This window comes from Cupressus sempervirens, chromosome 9 (assembly GCF_028749045.1).
Source record: "Cupressus sempervirens isolate cs-2001-9-10 chromosome 9, ASM2874904v1, whole genome shotgun sequence".
In the NCBI taxonomy this organism is placed as follows: Eukaryota; Viridiplantae; Streptophyta; class Pinopsida; order Cupressales; family Cupressaceae; genus Cupressus; species Cupressus sempervirens.
The window spans coordinates 329,478,942-329,501,177 of record NC_143126.1 but is presented as its reverse complement, the minus strand read 5'-3'; positions in this window follow the sequence as shown (position 1 = coordinate 329,501,177).

The window sequence follows — 22,236 nt, the reverse complement described above, 5'->3', positions numbered from 1 at the left end:
TAGACTCATAAGTACCTTTGATAGGAACAACATTTTTAATAGAAGCACTTGAAGCTTGAGCACAATTTTGAAGTGGATGTGGAGAAGTAGAACATGAGGCGATGCTTTGATCTTAACAAGTAGCTTTGGATAGCATATGAAGAGAACTTTTCTCATAATTTTCAGTAAGATCAAGGGAGATAATGGAAGTGGTGTCTTCATCATACTTGGGGGGTGGACAAGATATAGGATATGGAGGGGTAAAATATTGAAAGAGATGAAAGGGTGCTTGATCTTGATCTTTCTTGAAATTTATAGCTTTTTCTTTTTGAGAGTCCTCTTGACATGGAGCCACTTCCAAGGAAAAGGGAGAATGAAGAGTGAATGGAGTAGTGTTTGGATTATGCATAGTAGTGCATGAAGGTTGAGGATGTTTAGGATTACTAGCATGGAAAAGGTTTGCAATCAAGTGAAGGTTAGCTTGAGTTTCTTTTAGAGGTAGCCCTTGAGGATACATGTAGTCAATGTGGAAAGCATTAGGTTCCTTTTTTGATAGAGGCATGTTGGAAAGCTTTGAAGTGTTGGGAGATGCATGAGTGTTGGAAGAAGTGGAAGATGTAATGGAGCCACTACTAGACATAGGTTCATCAATGTAATCTTTCTCAAGAGAAGTATCCTCAGCACATGAGTCACTAGAGGTTCCAAGATCAACAATCTCATCATCAATGAGATCTTATTTTATGCTTCGGCTCTATACAATCAAAAGTAGCATGGTCATTAGATCGATGATAGGCACAATAGGTATCCAAGAATGGATTTCCATAGGAGCTAGACTTATGCAACATGATGATCTTATTGCCAAGAAGTTTTTGCAAAGTGTCATCATAAGAATCTTCCAAGGGAGAAAAAGTTCTATTAGAAGTATGTCTAGAGTCCTTTTGTTGTTTCTCAATTGAATGGTATGCATCCATTTCTTCATCATTAGCTTGGTCAAAGATAGGTCCATCATGAAATTTTAGCATAGGATCAAAGGAGGTATCACTTGCTTGTTTTCTAAAGAGGTCTTTAGATCTAGAATATGAAGACATTTGATGTCTTGAAGTAGAGCATGTAGACCTAGAAGAAGAGGATGACCTCAAAGAAGGTGACTCACATACATGTAAAGAACTTAAGGAATATTCATGTAATGATGCAATCTTCTCCTCTAACCTTTTCTCAAGTTTAGACTTCATTTCTGTCATGCGCTTAGAGAGATGAAGGTAAGAAAGATCATTTGTCTCTTCTAGTTCTTTGTATTGCGCATATAGATCTTGAAACTCTTTAGTGACATGGAGGATATCATGATCATCTAGATTTTGTTGAAGTTTGGTAGCACAAGGTTTAGATCCCATAGTTTTAGATGCAAAGCCAAGCATAAAAGAGCCTAGAGGATAACTTGATGTTGAAACTATAGGAGGTAGAGTGTTCACTTGCCAAGATAGTAGAGAGAGATTAAAGTGACTTGTCAAACAATATGTCCAAAAACTTTATGACATGAATGACTTAAGTCAATAGCTAGGAAAGATGCCCAAATAGCCAAATAGATAGAGCAAGTGAGGTGACAAGTGAACAACTCTCTAACCCAAGAGTGTAGTCAAGAAATCAAGGCAACCATTTTAGCAAAAGGATAACTAGAAAGCATGCATATACCATGAAGACAAAAAGACCTAGAGCACTAAGACCAAAGAGCCACTTTAAGCATGTTTAAGCACTAGAGACATAGAAAATAAAAATCAAATGATGAGACTCCCCTTAGCAAGAAACACAAGAAAAATGTTAAGACTTGATGATTTGACTTGGTTGACAAAGTTTGACAATAGTTGATAGCATAGCAAGTTTGATGTTCAAAAGAAATTTCTTTCCAAGCAAGATAGTGACACATGGAGTAGTCTTCAAACAATCAAGCAAGGGACAAAGCAACCTTGCATGATACAAGCATATGTGAGGTCTTAAAAAAAAGCCGCCTAACTATCATCATGTGTATGTTCCAAATATTTCCACAGGTCTAGCACATTCGAGAACACATCAAGCAATATCTACCTAAAATTCATGGTTCATTACTCAACAACTTGGCCCACGCTTGATGCTCCTTTGCCTCACACCAAGTGGTTTCCCACAAGAGATATTTTCTTTGTCATGGAAATGCCATAAGCATAACCAAGGGAACACATATGGTGAGTGTAAATCTTGGGGTGATCCGGGTAGTCCACTAGGATCAATCCTTGCACCAAGAAGTTGAGCGGCTAAAAAGGGTAGTTACTAACTTAGGGTGTTTAGATAGGGCTTTCGTTCATAGTGTTCCTCTTGCTCTCAATTACAGGACACCTCACCTTGCGATGAGTAACCGATCTCACGATCACAAGAGTACCTTAAGCATTCTTGCCTAGTGATCTCCCTATGGTCGAAATCCCATAAGCGATCACACTAGGGAAAGATAAACACTACGTATACCAAGGTTTTGTGTCCTTGATAGCCTTGAATTTATAGTGGGTTGGAAAAATTGGATAATTTGCTTGTCCCCACTTGGGTCGTTCCTCTCAGGTTGTCCGAGAGCAGGCCCTCTAAAAGATTCTAAACTACACAAAGAGTGGATCAACTTTTAGAAGTCAAGATTTTTGATTCACCACAAGGGTGAAGAGCATACTTTCTTATTCCAATCATTTTCTCCCAAACATGTCAAGAAGATTCAGTTACCCCTTACTCTTGAAATCAAATGGCAAGTCAAGATTTCTAATTCACCACAAGGGTGAAGAGCATACTCTCCTATCACCAAAAGATCCCAATTGTAAGTTTCAATGTGCCTAAAAATAAACAACTAGTATATGCCACACACGTAAAAGTAAAGAAGAAGAAAAATTAGGTTTTTATGCATTGGGCAGCCCTACAAACAATCGTTAGTAGCCCTTGTGCATTTGAAGTTTTGACATGCGCTCTTTTTATGCAATGTTTCAATTTTTTTCATAAGGATGGCAACCTGTAATCACAACTTGTTATCACCAAAAGTTAGTGTGAAATAACATAAAATCTGCAATAAAAATTGGTTAGTTGCTTCAAAAATCTAATTTATCTTCCAACCAAGTGCATGGAAAGAAAGTGCAAGTTAATCACAAATGCTCTCATTTTTTACTCTTTGATTTTGACCTAGTCAACAAGATTGGACTTGTTTGCTATGATTTCGGATCCAAAAATAGAAATGAAAAAAAGAGATACCTACTAAAAATCAGAGAGCTTTCCAAAAATGTAAGAAATTCAAAAAAATCTTTTCATTTGCTCCTTAGAGATTGATTTTGTCAAAATAGGCTAGATTTATCAAATTGAGTTTTTGATCCCTAATACGACCTCAAAAGTCAAAACACAAAGAGAGTACCCCTCTTAGAATTCAAAAATATTTCTGAAAATGTAAGTTTTTCTAAAAAAAGTGCTGATTTGTGATCAGAAATGGCTTTTTATGAAAAACAAAAAAAAAATCATAACTTTCGCAAATCGCGTCAAAATACTCTGAAAATCGAACTGAGACATTTTGAACACATACCCAACTTGAAAAAAAAATTCAGAACCAAACTCCAAGTGGTTTAAAAGATATGATCAAATCTTTAAACCAACTAGATTTTTGGCCTTCAAACCAATCTACATATGGGTTGGTCTTAAAACCAAAGTGATAATTCTACAAAAGCACTTAATTAGATCCAATATGCTGCTGTAAAAAAATTAGAGATGAGAAATGAAAGCAAATGAAGCTAGAAAATTGATTCATGCCCCACGGTGGGCGCCAAAAATGTACACTCGAAAGTGTCCCACTCTAAACCCTTCTATCCAAACAATTCCATGAGTTCAGAATGCTTGGATGCCGGCTTAGAGCTCCCTATCCACGGAGTGCAAGAGAGTATATTTCAAGAATAAGAAGGCTCTCAGATGAGCCTTAGATATACTCTTCTTGCTAGTAAACCATGCAATGGAAGATTTCAAAGACAAGATGCAAGAATGCAAATGTCTCAAGGAGTTCCTCAAGAATGCAATGCAAATGAAGATTAAGCTAGAATGAGATGCAAAGTGGAGCTATGCTAAAACATGTATAAGAGTGTTACAATCCAACTATTAGACTATATGATTTAAGCTACATGTAAAAATGAAAGCTAAGCTAAGCTAGAATGCCATAGATGAGAGAATGTAGACAAGAAAGAGAAGTTCTCCACAAAGCTCCCAAGAAACCTGTTAGAAAACTTGCAGCATAACAATATTCAAAATGAGGATGGATCCTTTGAGAGGGAAAGCTCTCTCCCTTTTAAAGTCATATGGACGGTAGAGATCAAGATGAAGATGGTGGATGATCAACGGTAGAATTTTAAAAGAGGAGTGATCCATGTGCACACACAAGTCAACCAATATAATATAAGTTGACTTGTCATATAAGACAAAAGTCACAAAGCCTTTTTTTTTAATTGCAAAATAGAAAAAGGACTTTATGTGTGCACTTTAAGTGGGTTAGAAGAATGGGGTCTTTTATTTAATTAAAAGGGGACATGTTCTTTTAATCAAATAATGAACTTAGGATAGTATAGTCAAACTATAGGTTATAATCAAATAAATTAATTATTAGCAATTTGGTCTAGGTAAATGATTAAATTAATTTAGCCAAAATGTTGAAAAGGGGGCTAATATTCTAGATGACCATTTTTAGGTGATTACACTTGTTACGTGTTTACTTTATATAGAGGTCAACATAATGAGTCTCAATATTTAGATAAGGAAAAGATAATCTTCTTAAGTCAAGTGAAAGTTACTTTCAAATCATATGCTCCAATATAATTGAGGTCTTTATATAAATATCATTGTAATTTTTTTTTACAAAATTACTTAGTATATTCTGCTCAAGCAAGGGAGGGAATTATTTTTAGTCGTTTGACTTTATATACTCATTTACACATAAGGTACATTATAATATAAGAACTGTACAAATTCATCTCCAATAGATGTCACACCACACTATTACTTAGCCTCAAAATTTTCAAATTTATTGATCATTAAAGAGGCAAAAGGAACAAGTCTTATTATTCATTAAGTCAATTATTCCATAATATCAAAGAAGCTAATTTATAATGACAATGCATCTTTTAAATAATCTACAAAAAAATCCTTTTTTAAAATCATATATGAAAATGTATTAATATTAGGCATTAACATCAACTTGACTATTTTATTAAAAATTAAAATATCATATTTAACATTAAAAATCTTCAATGATAGTGCAAGTACGCGACATTGAAATATACCTAAATATTTAATAAATCCATAATTTTAATTTTGTTATAAATATATAGTTTACACAAGGATATAGACCAGAGATAATGATTTCCATTATATCTCCATACATTGATAAACTTCTTATAATGCTCACTTAGCTTTTATCCAAAATAATACTAAAACATGGTGATTATTCATAATAGTTTGAAAGAACATTACTTGGTTTATGATCTCTTTGTTCTTTGTAATTGAAAGAGTCTGTGTTATATATCTTATCCTCTAGAAAATTTCCATTCTATCTATTGAGAAACATGGATCTGTTTCTACAAATGAAATTGCACTGCCATTGTTATAGGCGTGTTCCAAATGCAAATTTGGATATCATATAGATATGAGAGGAGGAGACATGTCTCATGAAGAGACATGTCTCTAAGGTATGATCATCATTTAATTAGTATATTTAATAATAATAATTTATAATATATATATTATTATTACATGAGTATGTATATATAGGAAATGATGATTTATCAATAACAATAATGTACATCGAATCAATCTGGCTGAAGCTACAACTTTGACACTCCTTCTTAGTTAGGGAGGATTTGTAGAACACATTATGTTCTCAAGTATCATACTAAGATATCAGTATGATATTCAATTCAATATAAGGCTAAAATTCTCAACACTCCCTCTTTAGAAAAAAAGAATTTTAGTAACTATAATACAAGATCTAAATACCACTTTAAGTGTGTTCTGACATATTTAAGTTATTATGTCTGGCAAGATCTAGCCCGAAGAACCATAACAATTAATTTTCATGGTCTCTGGAAAAATTCAGCCTAAAGAGCCGTGATGAGTTGATTATCAAGGTGTCCAACAAAATCTAGCCTGAAGAACCATGATAAGTTGGTTATCAAGGTGTCTAGAAAAATCTAGCTCGAAGAACCATGATAACACTTTCTCCAACACATTTTTTTGTTAGGAGATAGATCAACTATTGATAAAGTTGTCAGCTTACAATAGTTACCTTATGGTTGATATGTTCGTTATCATGACTTCTAGCACTTTGGGACAACAACTTAATGAAATATGTCATGATAACAGGTCTACCATTTATAAGATCATCATCTTACAATGGTTACCTTCTGTCTATAGATGTCAATGAAAGATCATCATCTTTCATTAGATATCATATGTGAAATAGTGACCACCATGAACCAAGTCAGGGGGTAATACAAAGGCTTTCACCTCAATTCTATCTCATAAAGAAGGATACATTACAATAAATTTTACTTAGAACTTCTCCTCATAGAGAAGATATCATTTACAAAGGATTTCACCTCAAAATTATATTATCTCTCTAAACATTGATCTTGGGAAGTTAGGTCCTTTAGTTACTTCCTCATAAGCTCTCTTCACCCAAGGATTCCTATTGAACTCACTCTGAATTTGATATCAATTTTTTGATATTTTGGTGATAAGTAATGACTTCCTCATGATGTACATAGGAGTAGGCCCATCAACATCATGTAGTCTCACATGCATTTCTAGACTTCCTCTGAGTATCAATCGTCTAAGCTCCTATGTTGCCTTAGAAGAAGTGCCATACTCCCTCTTAATGTAGAAGGATCTCATAATCTCAATCATCAAAGATGTTTTCTTCAAGAGCCTCACTTTATTTTTCTTGATCATCAGGGTCTTTAGAGCTACTATCATTAGATTGAGCCTACACAATATTTTGTAGCATGTGTAAAGTACCAACCTTCTTTTCATGTAAGGACATCCTCAAACATAAAGGAAAAGATCAAGGAAAATAATCCTTATAGTATGTACAAAATTAAAAATAAGAGAGAGACTATAATGAGTGGATAAATGTAAAAGATAAGAAAACTTATTTGCACATTGGAACATCTCCTTTCTAAAGGTTCAAGTGGGAGTAAAACATTGTTTATAATATTTCCCCCCTACAATGTGAAATTCCAACTCTTATATTGTCAAACAATTTTGCATTATATTCAAGGTCTACACAAAAGTATTTTCCTTCTCGAATACCCAATGTATGACTTGATGATCTCAAAGATCAACATATTATTGTGAATGATATTGTTGATACAATATTTTGAGTATATTCATGCTTAAAAAGTTTGTGTTTATGAATTACTCTCTTATGAAAATGTACTTGTATAATTTCATAGTAACATGAGTGAAAATAATAAAAGATAATATGCTTCCCTTATAAAGATTCAAGTATACATAGTATCAACATCATGTCATCTTTATCCAAGGTTTCCTTTAATGGACAATCAAACTCCTAATTCTCAATCTCTCTCTTTCTGCAATAAAATTCTCAGAGGAAAAGATCAAGGCACATAGGTCATATAGAAATAAAAATGTAAACATTTAATTAGAATGTTAGTAATTTAACTCATGCTTATTACTAACAATAACATAAATGATAGTAACATAACTCTTTATTTTGTATTTTCAATGATGGAAGTAAGATAAAAAAAATACTTAATCCGTTACTTATCATACTCTGATAACAAATCTCACAACCATCAAATTATTCAATATCATTTTGAATTAAAATGGCATCATTTCCTAGTACATCATGATTATTCATTTCCTTTGCATATAAATAGAAATCATTCACAAAAATAAATATCCATGCCTTCCTTATAAATAATGTTCCTTAATAAAATATTCATAAAGAAATAAATTATAATGTTCCCCTATGTTCTTACCTTCCTTAGTAATAGTGGAACATTCATACCTCAATATGTGCTCAAACTTGTGCTTGGTGAGACACGGTCTTCTATTAATGTGATGCTCTTCCAATTCGTTTCTCCATATTTATCAATGTTTAATCCAAGGATATACGATTTTCAATCCCAGATAATTATCTTATCTTCTCATTATATATAGTTGAACTTGTGTCTCATTTTATTTGAAATTTTATCCCTTCTTAGTAAAGTTATCTATTAACCAAGCGTCACTAATTTTCCTTGTAAATCAATTTTAACTTGTTTATGTGGTATCCAAGTGGACATGTGATAGTAGGGTGTAATGGCATTTGAGATGGCATGAGTCTGAGTGGAGCCTTAAATTGTGTGTCATTTTAGATAGGATTTCAATAATATATTTTGGTTCTTTATCTTTGCGCTTTTATCCCTTGTCATTTCTATTATGATATTGAAGCATGTTCTGACACTAAGATAAGGTTTTGTTATCTTGAAAGAAGTCACTTGATGTGAAATGCAACATGTAAGTGATGCTACCCCATAGGCACGAGTAAATTTTACCAAGATGCTACTTCCATCACCAAATTTTATTGTAATGAGATCGGTGTGTTTGAAGTATTTATTACCTTAGAACTACTATGAACTTAGTCCCACTAAATCAAAAATGGACATGTACCCATGCATACATTGGAATTCTTTTAATGGTATCCTTTATTTTGGATGATTATTCTTCCATGGTAGTTCCTTCTTTCTCTATGAAAAAAATGTGTGGTGGGAACTTTATTTGTGTGGCAAGTCAGACTTTTGGTAGTATCCACATTGGTGCCAATGCAAATCAAACTACATTACGCGTCAGCCTATTAGCCATGTACATCATCTTTTTACAATATATTATTGTCTTCCTTTCTTCGATCGCACTACTTTCCTTGGAATCTATAACTAAATATACAATAATATCAGCTCAAGTTATGGATGTGGGGTGAACCCACAATAGTGGGTTACACTTTTTTGGAGGAAGAAATTCCTCCAAAATTGTGCGACCATGAAATTTTCATTTATTAGTTTTGATAGTAACTTTTTTTAAAGTTTCGGTACAAACTAATTATTGTCTATTGAAACTAATCAAAATCAAAGTTTCTATCAAAAATTTCCATGCCACGTAGTTATGATTGAAACTACATAGAAAGTTTTCATCAAAACTTTCTATGTAGTTTCGATCGGAACCATGAAGCTTGACTGAGGTTTGTTAGCCTTGTTGTCAGGCTCCTTAGTTTCGATTGAAACTATATGAATTAGCTTTGATCAAAACTAGTTTATATAGTTTCAATCAAAACTAAGAAAAATTGAATGTTCAAATAGGTCTGCATGACCCGACATGTAATTTTTGACAGTGGCAAATAGTTTCAATCGACAATGGCCAAAAAGTTTCGATTAAAAGTGCAAGGAAGACGAGAGGCATCCAAATTTACCAGCCTTCAAAAAAAGTATGATTTTCCCCTTTTTTTACTTGTTTTACACAATTTTTAGTTTCATTTATATGTTTTTAGTTTCATTTTATATTTTTTTAGTTTCATTTTATATATGTTTTTTATATGTATGTATATATATCATGTATATGCATGTATATATATCATGTATGTATGTATAAATATATATCATGTATATATGCATATATATATACACACACCATGCGTGTATAAATGCATATATGTATATGTATATGTGCATATATATATATATATATATATATATATATATATATATATATATATATATATATATATATATATATATATATATATATATATATATATATATATATATATTGTGGATCATATGTACACATACATTTAAATTTTTAATGTACACACATGAACTTGTAATATATTAAAATTTAAGTTCATATATACATGTGTGTGTGTGTGTGTGTGTGTGTGTTTAAATATTCACCTTACCTCTAATAATTTAATTTCAATGAGCTAACCCTTTAACATTAGTTCCAATGGGTTAGGTCACATATATGAACCCTAATCTAAACTTCACCTTGACCTCCTCACCCTAATCTTGAAATTCTAATTAAACCTTGACTATTTAACCTAATCTAATTTAAATAAATATAATCATGAAATCCTAACCTAGAAATTTTATGTAACATAATGCTAACCCTCATGTAAATTTAATCCTAATCTTAACTCTAAACATTATATATCTACCCTATAATTGACAGGTTGATTCTAACCATAACCATAAAATCTAATTTACCCTAGAAAAATAAACTTTTAAATCTAAACTAATATCATTGTAATCCAAAAGTTATCCCTAAACCTAACCATGATGTGAAGAATAACTATAAATTTGTACAGCATCATCCTCAGTTCTTAACCCTAAAAAATGGGCAAATTTATGAATCCTAATGAAAAACTTTAATCTAGATTTGTACGCTAATGCTAAATATTTAATCCTAAAGATCCCTAAACAATATATTAACTTTCCCTGACATTGATCATGATTCTAATGATATAGCTCTAGAAATCCTAACCACAATCCTAACTCTAAGCATAACCATGTAACTATAGTTCCATAACATATTTACCTTTTAATCCTAGGTAATACTAAACTAGATAATGGGATAATTATATTAACTTAATCAAGATTTAACACTAAATCCTAAACCTAATCATAATTCTACCCTTAATGCTAACGTAAGTCTCACACTAATATTAAACACTAATGATCTAACTATATAAGTTACACAATAATAACACTAACCCTAACTCTAATCATATAGCTTACTCAACATAGAACAATACTCTAAACACACACACTCCTTTAACCCTAGCCCTAAATACTTTCCTAACCCTAACTTAATGAAAATTTAACATGATTAAACCCTAATAGTGGTCCCCTAAACTCAATCTTAATACTAAACCAAGTAACCCTAAAATTAACCCTAGAACCATAATATAAACCATAATCATGATAAAACATTAACCTTGAATGCCAACCCTATGTGAGGCCTCGCCCTGACCCATCGTAGCATAGTGATACATTATTATTTTAATACTCATGTCTCGATATGTTGAAGCACTATCAGACACCCTGAACATATTATGTTATTTCATGTTGTGTGATGTTGTACTTTTATATATTTGTTTTCTTCATTTAAAGCTTTATGAACATGTATATTGATGAAGTAAGTGAATACTGAATTAACACTTTGATTATGCAATTTTAATGATTGAAAATATGAGAAGAATGAGATAAAAAATGATTATTTGAAAGATGAATGTTTTAATTTATGTGATTTTCTTAATACGTTATATACATATATGCATGTGATTTTCTTGAACTATTGACGTGTGCAATGAGTGTGTAAGAAGTTTTAGCTAAGCAATCTAATGGAGAAGAAAAATTGAACCCTATGTACCAATTGCAGAAAATCTTGTTGTTTGTATTTTATTCATATCATTAGATGTATGAATGTATCATTCTATAATTAGTAAATGTTAATGTTTCATAACAGTGTTTTTACAGTGTCACTTGACACTCGTGAATTGTATATGCATTTCAACATGATAGTTAGGGTTAACCATGTAACCTAAAGATCTAAGTCAGACTAAGTTAGTGACCTCTGTGCTAACCAGGTTTTAATCAAGATTAATTACCCTTAATCTGGATTAGTGTTTAATCTGCATTTTGAAGATTGTTAGATAGTCCTAAAAATTTCTAGCATTTTTTAGGTCCCAAATTAATCCCTAAAGCCTAAAATCATAAAATTTAAATACCCAAGGGGTATGGGTATGAGTTGGGGACATTTTCCACCCCCAGCCCCTTTTGTTGACTTTTATGGTCATCGAAAAATCCAATTTTTGCTTTACTGCGAAAATTGATAGTTTCATCATGAGTTGGATGACCTTAACTCCACCTTGAGATTAGCCTTAGGTCTAGTTGTGTTAGAAGCCTCTAGAACTTTTGGACAAGTGAGGGAGTTATTTCTTTTAGAGGTGGTTGAGTTTAGGATCTTATTTAGAGGCAATTTTGAGAAGGTTTGGATTGTTCACCCAACCTCTAGTTTTAGAGGGGATTTTCAGAATTGAAGGGAAGGAGGGGAAAGCAAGCTCATCTCAAACATGTTCATTTGCCATAACCTGATTTTTGAAGGTAGGAATAATTCACCTCTTTTTGTTCATGTTGTATTTCATATTTCAGTTTTATTTCATATGTATGTATGTGTGTGTGTTGAGAATGTTTGGGAGGGATGGGAAACAAGTTTTCTGTAATGTCTTCCTTTGTGTTTTTGTTTTGAATTTTGAAAAAAAAATTTATGGGTGTTTTGGCATTACTTACCCTCGGATAGGGTAGAAGTGGCCATTTTTGTGGGAAGGTCTTCAGTTGGACTCCAACAGTGTAGAGTCTCTTCTCAAGATGAGAAGAGGGAGAGAGGGTAGGGTGTTATGGGCCCCTACTTGTCAGCACAAACCACATATGAGTTTTGGCATGTAAGAATGGAAGAACGAAAGTTATTGAGTTATAGTCCCGATAGGGCATATGTTTTGGTGTTGTGTCTGACATCTCTTGTTGGGAAAATCCACCTTCTCCCTAGTTTGGGTCAATGTTGAATCTTTTGTGAAAACCTGGTATGGGAGTGAATGTCTGATTTTGTCTTCTTGTTGTGATTGGTTGTCTCCTAGTCAATTTTCGTCCTCTCCATGATCATCCTAATATATTGCAAAATTTGAAATGGATCCCTTGTTAAGGGCCAAGAAGGAGATTTATCTTGTTATTAGAATTCAATTAGGTTGAGGAGATTTCTCCTCATGATTGAAATCTTGTGTAAAATGTATTTAAATTGATAGTTGAAGTAGCAATGATGTCGAGTTTTCTTCCTAGTTCTTTCCCAGTGGAGCCTTTGAATCAGGTGATCAATAAAATAATGATTGTGTAATATCCTTGCTTATGAGATTTTTGTATTTTCAGTTATATGTATGTGTATCAAAAATGAGATAAAATGATGATGTTCAATTATGCAAATTTCAAGTTCAAATATGTTAAGGCATAAAAATTGTGTTATTTTGGGAACTTGATTCATTTTCGTGCTTAATAGGAGATAAAATTGCTCTTACATTATTATGATAACAAACTATTGAATTCTATGTTTTAAACCCATTCAAAAAAAATACCCCCTTGTTATAAAAATATATTGCTTGGAAGAAAAATCCATACTTAGGAAATAATTTGCACAAAAATATAACACTTAGACAAACTAAGGACTTAAAAAAAAAAAAACATCCTAGAGCAAAAAGTCTCTAGATTTTGTATGAAAAAATGTTTTATTCTCTCATATGGAAACAAAGAATATTCTTCATAGATACCTTACTTTATATTTTAAATTTTTTTTATTAAAAAATTATAGAAAAAAAAAATACTACATTATAATCCTAAATATCCTAAGTCCTTACCTAATAAACTTTTTTAATTTATTGTATTTCCCTTATACTAAGTCTTTTAAAATACACCTCATTCATTCTACCTAGGCATGGTCAGGGCTCATTTAAATCTCCAACAAAACAAGCAACCCATGTACCCTCCTTAAATCTGACACGTCACTAGGGTTGATGGAATAACATAAAAAAAAGTGTGCAAGGTATTACGTTGAGCATAATTGTCATATCAATTCAAACTTGCAAGTAGACCTTTTAAACCTCTTTCTACCTCTTGGCACCTAGCTTGGGGTCCATGTTTCCACGTGCATGGGAACTTTCCAGCCACCTCTGCCACTTTATGTCGCCTTACACCAAGATGTTTGTGCATAAAAAGTTGGGAGTATAAAGTCTTGGTTTAAACAATAGCATATATATATATATATATATAGGTTATTCATGCATCGACTTAGTTGTCCTGATTGGACAGCCCATACTTCATCATAGCCTAGGGGAGGTGTGCATACTTAGGAGAGGATTATTCAGCTCTGGGCAGCGTGAGTGGGACAGGCATGGGGCCTTGTACCATGTATGGAGAATTTGGGCGCTAGGGTAGATGGGTGGGGTTAGAATAGTTAAGGGGGGTGGTAAGTTAGTTGTAGGTTAGTTTAGGTTTGTTTTTAGTTTGTAATTAGTTTTTTGTAGGTGAATTTAAATTATGTTAGTACTTTTTTGAAATTGTGTTATTTAGTTTGTTAAAAGGAGTTTAGTTTAAATGTTAGGTTAGTATTTAAGTTAGTTTAGTTTAAAAGTTAGTGTAGTTTAAATTAAAAGTGTTTAGATTTTAGATTAATTTAGAAATCAGTTTTAAATTATGTAGTAGATTTAATTAGTATATTAAAAGTTTTGAGTATCCTTAGTGTTAGCTATTATCTTGTTTTATTAAGTTAGCATTGATAGAGTAGTTGTCTGAATTTAGATTTTAATTAAATAAAGTTTTTAACTAGTTAGTTTGTTATGTTTAAAACAAGTTTATTAGTATATGTTAGACTAATAAGATAATGTTAGTTTGTTTTGTTTTATCATTTAATCAAATATAAGTTTAATTTATGTTGTTATTTTATTAGGTATGTTTAATTTCAAAAGAAAAATTTATAGATTTAAATAAATTTGTGATTTGAATAAAGTTAAATAAAGTATATTTATGTATATGTTAGATGGGACATTTATTTCAATTAGTTCTTTGATCTAATATTTTAAATTAATTAGACCGTATTCATTTAAATTGATATTCAATAATTTTAAATATAATGTTGTAAAAGTAATGTAATAATGAAACAAATGTCAATATCGATTTAATAACGAGAGATTAAATTTAACAATTTATTCCTACTCATGATTTTAAACTTAAGATGAAATGTAGTGAACTTATATTTTTACTTGTAAAAACAAACTTATCAAACTTAGTGGAACTAACTTTTAAAAAAAAATTACATGTGTTTTTTTCCCTTAGTATTTTTTTGGGCATGACATTTTGGTATCAGAGCTCGTGTTTCAATACTAGGAACCTAAAACCATTATGCTTTTGAAACTTAAACTAAACATTAAATTGTGTAGGATGCCTCCCGTTACATGAAGCAGCCGACGAGGCAGAGGTCGTAGGGTGAGAGGTGGCAAAGCAAGATAGGAGGATGGACCACCACCTTTGCCACCACCACCTCCACCACCGCCACTGAACTTGAATTAGGATATTTTGGATGCCCTTTAGACTTTGATGGGTGTAGTTTAGTAGAGGGTACTACCTGTAGTATAGCTAGGGTAGCAGATTCCTGAAAGGGAAGCAGAGGGACCCAGAGGAGGCGAAGCCGGAGTAGGAGTCCCCCACTGAGGCAAGTAGAGGGACAAGGCGAGCATGAGGGTGACTTGATACACCAAAGAGGACCACCAATCGATAGACCTACTAGACATATAGGAGATGATATTAGGGAGCTGATACAAATCGGGCCACCATTCTTTACCAGTTCCATTGAGGGAACAATAGCAGAGGCCTAGTTACAGAGTTTATAGCGATGCTTTGGATTACATCCTTATGGGAGTAATCTGAAGGCACGTGTAGCAGTCCATCAGCTAAGAGGAGATGCCCCCAATTGGTGGCATCAGGAAGAGACTATAGGAGGAGTGAGGATGGATACCCTCACATGGGAGTCATTCTTGGAGAGATTTCGAGAGAGGTACCTATCCGAGCACTTTAAACAGAAGCAGATTGAGGAATTTCATTCTCTATATCAAAGGGGTCTTATAGTAGCTCAGTATGAGAGAAAGTTTCTTGAGCTCCTTGCTTATGTTGAATACATGAAGGATGAGAAACTACGAGTTCATCACTTCATCATGGACCTAAATTTTTCACTTCAGGGTCTAGTATGTTTGGCCTTCCCTACCAACGTTAGACAGGTAAATGAGATAGCACTAGTTGCTAAGGATACTCAAGGTAGAAAAGAGTCATAGGATCGGTCAGAGAACCGAAATTCCACCCAGCAGAAACACCCTTGGAAAGGAAATTAGAACTATATAGCAGGGTCCTCTAAGGGCCAACAGTCTCAGAAGTAGAAACCACAGTAGCAGCACAAACCCTCACAGGGTTATCAGGGATCCAAGTGCAAGTAGTGGCAGTCCTAGGGTCCCAAATAGGATCAAAAGGTATAGGCCCCACAATCTCAGTCAGTGAAGACTCAGCAGTCCTCTACAGGTGGATAGAGTGGATCTAGCACGTCAAGAAGCCCACAGCAGTCTGGATCACAAGGTGCATGATCTTATACCCGAGGACCATGCTACACTTGTGGTGGCATGGGTCATATAGCTAGAGAGTGTCTGCAGGAATAGTCATATGGTGGTCAGAGAGGGGCTTTTTTTAGAGCCGACAGTTGGAGACATGGGTAGATCTCACAGAGTTTTTGCATCAATTGACAACTACTAGGCTGAGCATCAAGCCACAGTTATTGAGGCTACATGTATCATACAGGGCCATATGGTTGCAGTTTTATTTGATTTTTGAGCTACTGACTCATTTACATCTCCATATGTAGTGGAGCATTACGGGCTAGTGGTAGTTAGATAGGATGTCAGTTGGGAAGTAGAGTTAGCCTCAAGAGCTAGAGTGTCAGTTAGTTCCATGGTGCATAATTGCTAGAAGCAAATTGGAGACATGTCCACAATGTTTGACTTACATATTACCCCTCTAGGTTCTTATGATGTTGTTCTTGCCATGGATTGGCTTTATGCCCATAGCACCAAGATGGATTATCGACAGAAGAGGGTGGAATGTGTGGATGAAGATGATATCTCTAGAGAGATTTTTGGGGTAAAGAGACCAATATCCCTTCGTATGATTTCTGTTATGTAGCTTAGGCGGTGCATGCAAAAGGGGTGTCAGTTGTCCACTATCACCATTAGTGATAGAGAGGATGATTCAAAGGGAGAGCCATCCCTTGACAATTTTCCAATCCTGCAGGAGTTTGCAGATGTGTTTCCCTCAGAGCTCCCTAGTATGCCTCCACCTAGAGTAGTGGATTTTCATATTGATCTCATGCCAGGACCTAAGCCAATATTGAGAGCACCATACAAGATGACTATTCATGAGCTTAGTGAACTAAAGACTTAGTTGGAGGAACTCTTAGAGAAGGGGCATATTTGATCTAGTGTGTCACCTTGGGGTGCACCAGTGATCTTCATAAAGAAGAAGGATGAGTCACTTAGGTTGTGTATTGATTATCGACAATTGAACAAAATAACGATCAAGAATCGATATCCTCTTTTCAGAATTTATGATCTCTTCAATCAATTGCAGGGTGCCCGAGTATTTTCAAAGATTGATCTAAAGTCAGGTTATCATCAGTTGAGGATTGTGGATAGTGATATCCCAAAGACTGCATTCTGTACTAGGTATGGTCACTACGAGTTCACCGTGGTACCATTTGGCCGCACGAATGCTCCAATTGTATTCATGAACCTCATGAATAGAGTATTTGGTACCTTCTTGGATAAGCTTGTGGTCATTTTCCTTGATGATATTTTGATATATTCTCATGATGAGAAAGAGCATGAAGAGCACCTGAGACAAGTATTGTAGAAGTTGAAAGAAAACCATTTGTTTGGTAGCTTATCGAAGTGTACATTCTATAGACCTAAGATACATTATTTGGGTCATGTCATATTAGGCGATGTTGTCTCAGTAGACCCATCAAAGATTAGGGCCATCATGGATTGGCTAGCACCCACCAGTGTCACTGAAGTGAGGAGCTTTATGGGACTAGCAGGATATTACTAACACTTCATTGTAGGATTTTCTAGATTGGCACACCCTATCACATCTCTTCAGAAAAAGGAGAAGAAGTATTAGTGGACAGAGAAGTGTAATAGAGCTTTTTAAGATCTCAAGTGAGCCCTCGTGAGTGCACCAATTCTCGTAGTACCAGATCCTTCTGCGAATTTTGTGGTGTGCACTGATGCATCTTTGGATGGTATAGGGGTAGTCCTTATGTAGGAGGGATGACCTATTTCCTTTGAGTCTAGGAAGTTGAAGACTCATGAACTCAATTACTTGACTCATGACCTAGAGCTTGCGGCAGTGGTTCATGCTTTAGTGAGGTGCTGACACTTCCTTCTAGGTCATAGATTTGAACTTCATTCTAACCACCAGAGCTTGCAATACATATTCACTCAGTTGAACCTTAATGCTAGGAAAAGATGGATGGAGTTCCTCTATGAGTATGATTTTGATGTTCATTACATCAAGGGAAAGGAGAATGTGGTTGCCAATTCCTTAAGTAGAAAGTGCCATGAGCTTTCATCTGTGACTACTTGCACTGACTTGAAGGAACAAATCCTTCAGCACCTGCCAGTGGATGAGCTTTATGCAAAAGTTAGTCAGTTAGTGCATTCTTAGAGACCCTTGGAAGGGAAGTATTCAGAGTATTCTTTGGAGTCTGATAGACTTTTGTGTCATAGAGGACGTATGTATGTACCTTCCGTTAGGGGTTTGCGCGAGCTCATTGTACTTGAGGTTCATAAAGCACCTTATGCAATGCACCTCGGTGTTAAGAAGCTACATGCAGATCTGAGACAGTTGTATCACTGGCCAAGCATGAGAGTGCAGATTGCTAGCATTGTTGCGAGATGCCTCGAGTGTCAGAGGGTGAAGGCAGAGCACCGTCATTCCGGCAGGCTTCTTCAGCCTCATGAGATTGCAGAGTGGAAGTGGGATGTTATATCTATGGATTTTATTGTTGGTCTCCCCATGTCATCTCGCCACCATGATACCATTTTGGTGATAATTGACATGTTGACCAAGGTTTCCCACTTCTCACCCATGCGTACTACATACAAAGCACGAGACATAGCCCAAGTGTTTTTGTGAGACATTGTCAAACTTCATGGCATTCCTCATAAGATCATCTCAGATAGGGACTCATTATTCACTTCATCTTTTTGGAGAGAGTTGCAGGCAACTTTGGGCACTAGGCTCAATTTTAGTACATCGTACCATCCTCAGACTAATAGTCAGACCGAGTGATTTAATCAAGTTTTGGAGGACATGTTGCGTATGTACATGATGGACCATCAGGTCAAATGGGAGGAATACCTACACCTTGTCGAGTCTGCCTATAACAATGGCCACCATTCCTCCATAGGTATGCTGCCTTATGAGGCCTTGTATGGAAGACCTTGTAAAACACCCTTGAGTTGGGACAAGATCGAGGATCAAGTCTCTATTGGTCCTCAGTTAGTAAAGGAGATGGAGCAGTAGATGACCTTGATTAGATAGCGGCTCAGAGAGGCACAGGATAGGTAGAAGAAGTATGTCGATGCAAAGAGGATAGATCGAGAGTATCAGGTTGGTGATAGAGTTTTCTTGAGGGTGCGATCGCACAAGAGTCTGATTCAATTTAGAAAGGGCTCTAAGTTGGCACCTCAATTTATTGGACCATTCGAGATCCTAGAGAGGATAGGATTAGTTGCATATCATTTAGATTTTCCACCTAGCTTGTCATGCATCCACAATGTGTTTCACATTTTAGTACTTAGAGGATACATTTATGATGAGTCTCATATTATAGATTGGGATGCTTTGTAGGTGGAGTCGGATGAGAAGCTAGCCTTGGAGCCTATTCGTATTATTTCTCGACGAACCCTAGCACTTTGAGGCTAAGAGTTGAACCAGGTTAGGGTCCAGTGGGATTGTTACGATGAGGTCACGACTTCATGGGAGGATGCAGCATGGATGCGATCTTAGTGTACACTAAAAATGTGTCACACTCTAAACCCTTCTATCCAAACGATTCCATGAGTTAGAATGCTTGGATGCCGGCTTAGAGCTCCCTATCCACGGAGTGCAAGGAGTTAGTATTTTAGCATGAAGGCTCTCAGCTAAGCCTTAGAAATGTACTTCTTGCTAGTAAACCATGCAATGGGAGGTTCTTTGAGACAAGAGCAAGAGTGCAAATATCTTCAAGGAATCCCTCAAGAATGCAATGCAAGTATGGAAACTAAGCTAAGATGATAATGCAAAATGCGACTATGCTAAAACATGTATGAGAGTGTTACAATCCAAATATTAAGCTATGTGAGAGATTATTGCAAAATAGAAGCTAAACTAACATGCAACATGAATCTAAGCTAAAATGCCATGGATGAGAGAATGTAGACAAAGAAGAGAAGTTCTCCACAAAGCTCCAAAGAAACCTGTTAGAAAACCTACAGCATAACAATATTCAAATGAGGATGGATCTTTTGAGGGGGAAAGCTCTCTCCCTTTTAAAGATGTACGGACGGTGGAGATCAAGGTGAAGATGGTGGATGATCAACGGTTGAATTCGAAAATAGGAGTGATCCATGTGCACACACAAGTCAACCAATAGAATATAAGTTGACTTGTCATATAAGACAAAAGTCTCACAAACCTTTTCTTTTAATTGTAAAATAGAAAAAGGACTTTATGTGTGCACTTTAAGTGGGTTAGAAGAATGGGGTCTTTTATTTAATTAAAAGGGGACATGTTCTTTTAATCAAATAATGAACTTAGGATAGCATAGTCAAACTATAGGTTATAATCAAATAAATTGATTATTAGCAATTTGGTCTAGGTAAATGATTAAATTAATTTAGCCAAAATGCTGAGAAGGGGGCTCATAGTCTAGATGACCATTTTTAGGTGATTACACTTAGTACCCTTATCCTTTTGATGAACTCTAGGAGGAAGTTCATGCCTAGTGGGGGAGGATGTGAGGCCTTGCCCTAACCCGTTGTAGCATAGTGATAAATTATTATTTTGATACTCATGTCTTGGTATGTCGAGGCACTGTCGGACACCTTGAACATATTATGTTATTTCATGTTGTGTGATGTTGTACTTTCAGATATTTGTTTTTGTCATTTAAAGCTTTATGAACATGTATATTGATGAAGTAAGTGAATGCAGAATTAACACTTTGATTATCCAATTTTAATTATTGAAAATATGAGAACGAGATAAACAGCTGATTATTTGAAAGATGAATATTTTAATTTATGTGATTTCCTTAATACGTTATATACATAAATGCATGTGATTTTCTTGAACTATTGACATGTGCAATGAGTATGTAGGAAGTTTTAGCCGAGCAATCTAACGGAGAAGCAAAACTGAACCCTATGTACCAATTGCAAAAAACTCTATTTTTTGCATTTTATTCATATTGTGAGATGTATGAATGTATCATTTTGTAATCAGTAAATGTTAATGTTTTGTGACAGTTTTTTTATAGTGTCGCTTGACACTAGTGAATTGTATATGCATTCCAACATGATAGTTGGGGTTAACCATGTAACCTAAAGATCTAAGTCAGACTAAGTTAGTGACCTCTTTGCTAACCATGTTTTAATCAAGATTAATTACCCCTAATTTGGATTAGTGTTTAATCTGCATTTCGAAGGTTATTAGATAGTCTTAAAAATTCTTAACATTTCTTAGGTTCCAGATTAATCCCTAAAGCCTAAAATCGTGAAATTTTAAATACCCAAGGGGTATGGGTATGGGTTGGAAAAAAATTTCACCCCCCTAGCCCCTTTCGTTGACTTTTATGGTCACCAAAAATATAATTTTTGCTTTATTGATAATTTCATCATGAGTTGGATGACCTTAACTCCACCTTGAGGTTAGCCTTAGGTCTAGTTGTGTTAAAAGCCTTTAGAACTTTTGGGCAAGTGGGAGATTATTTCTTTTAGAGGTGGTTGAGTTTAGGATCTTATTTAGAAGCAATTTTAAGAAGGTTTGGGTTGTTCACCCAACCTTTAGTTTTAGAGGGGGTTTTCAGAATTGAAGGGAAGGAGGGGAAAGTAAGCTCATCTCAAACATGTTCATTTGCCATAACCTGATTTTTGAAGGTAGGAATACTTCACCTCTTTCTATTCATGTTGTGTTGCATGTTTTAGTTTTATTTCATATGTATGTATGTGTGTGTGTTGAGAATGTTTGGGAGGGATGGGAAACAAGTTTTCTTTAATGTCTTGCTTTGTGTTTTTGTTTTGAATTTTGAAATTTTCTTTTATGGGTGTTTTGGCATTACTTACCCTTGGATAGGGTAGAAGTGGCCATTTTCGGGGGAACATCTTTAGTTGGACTCCAACAGTGTAGAGTCTCTTCTCAGGATGAGAATAGGGAGAGAGGGTAGGGTGTTATGGGCCCCTACCTGTTAGCATGAACCACGTATGAGTTTTGGCATGTAAGAATGGAAGAACGAAAGTTCTTGAGTTATAGCCCCGATAGGGAATCTATTTTG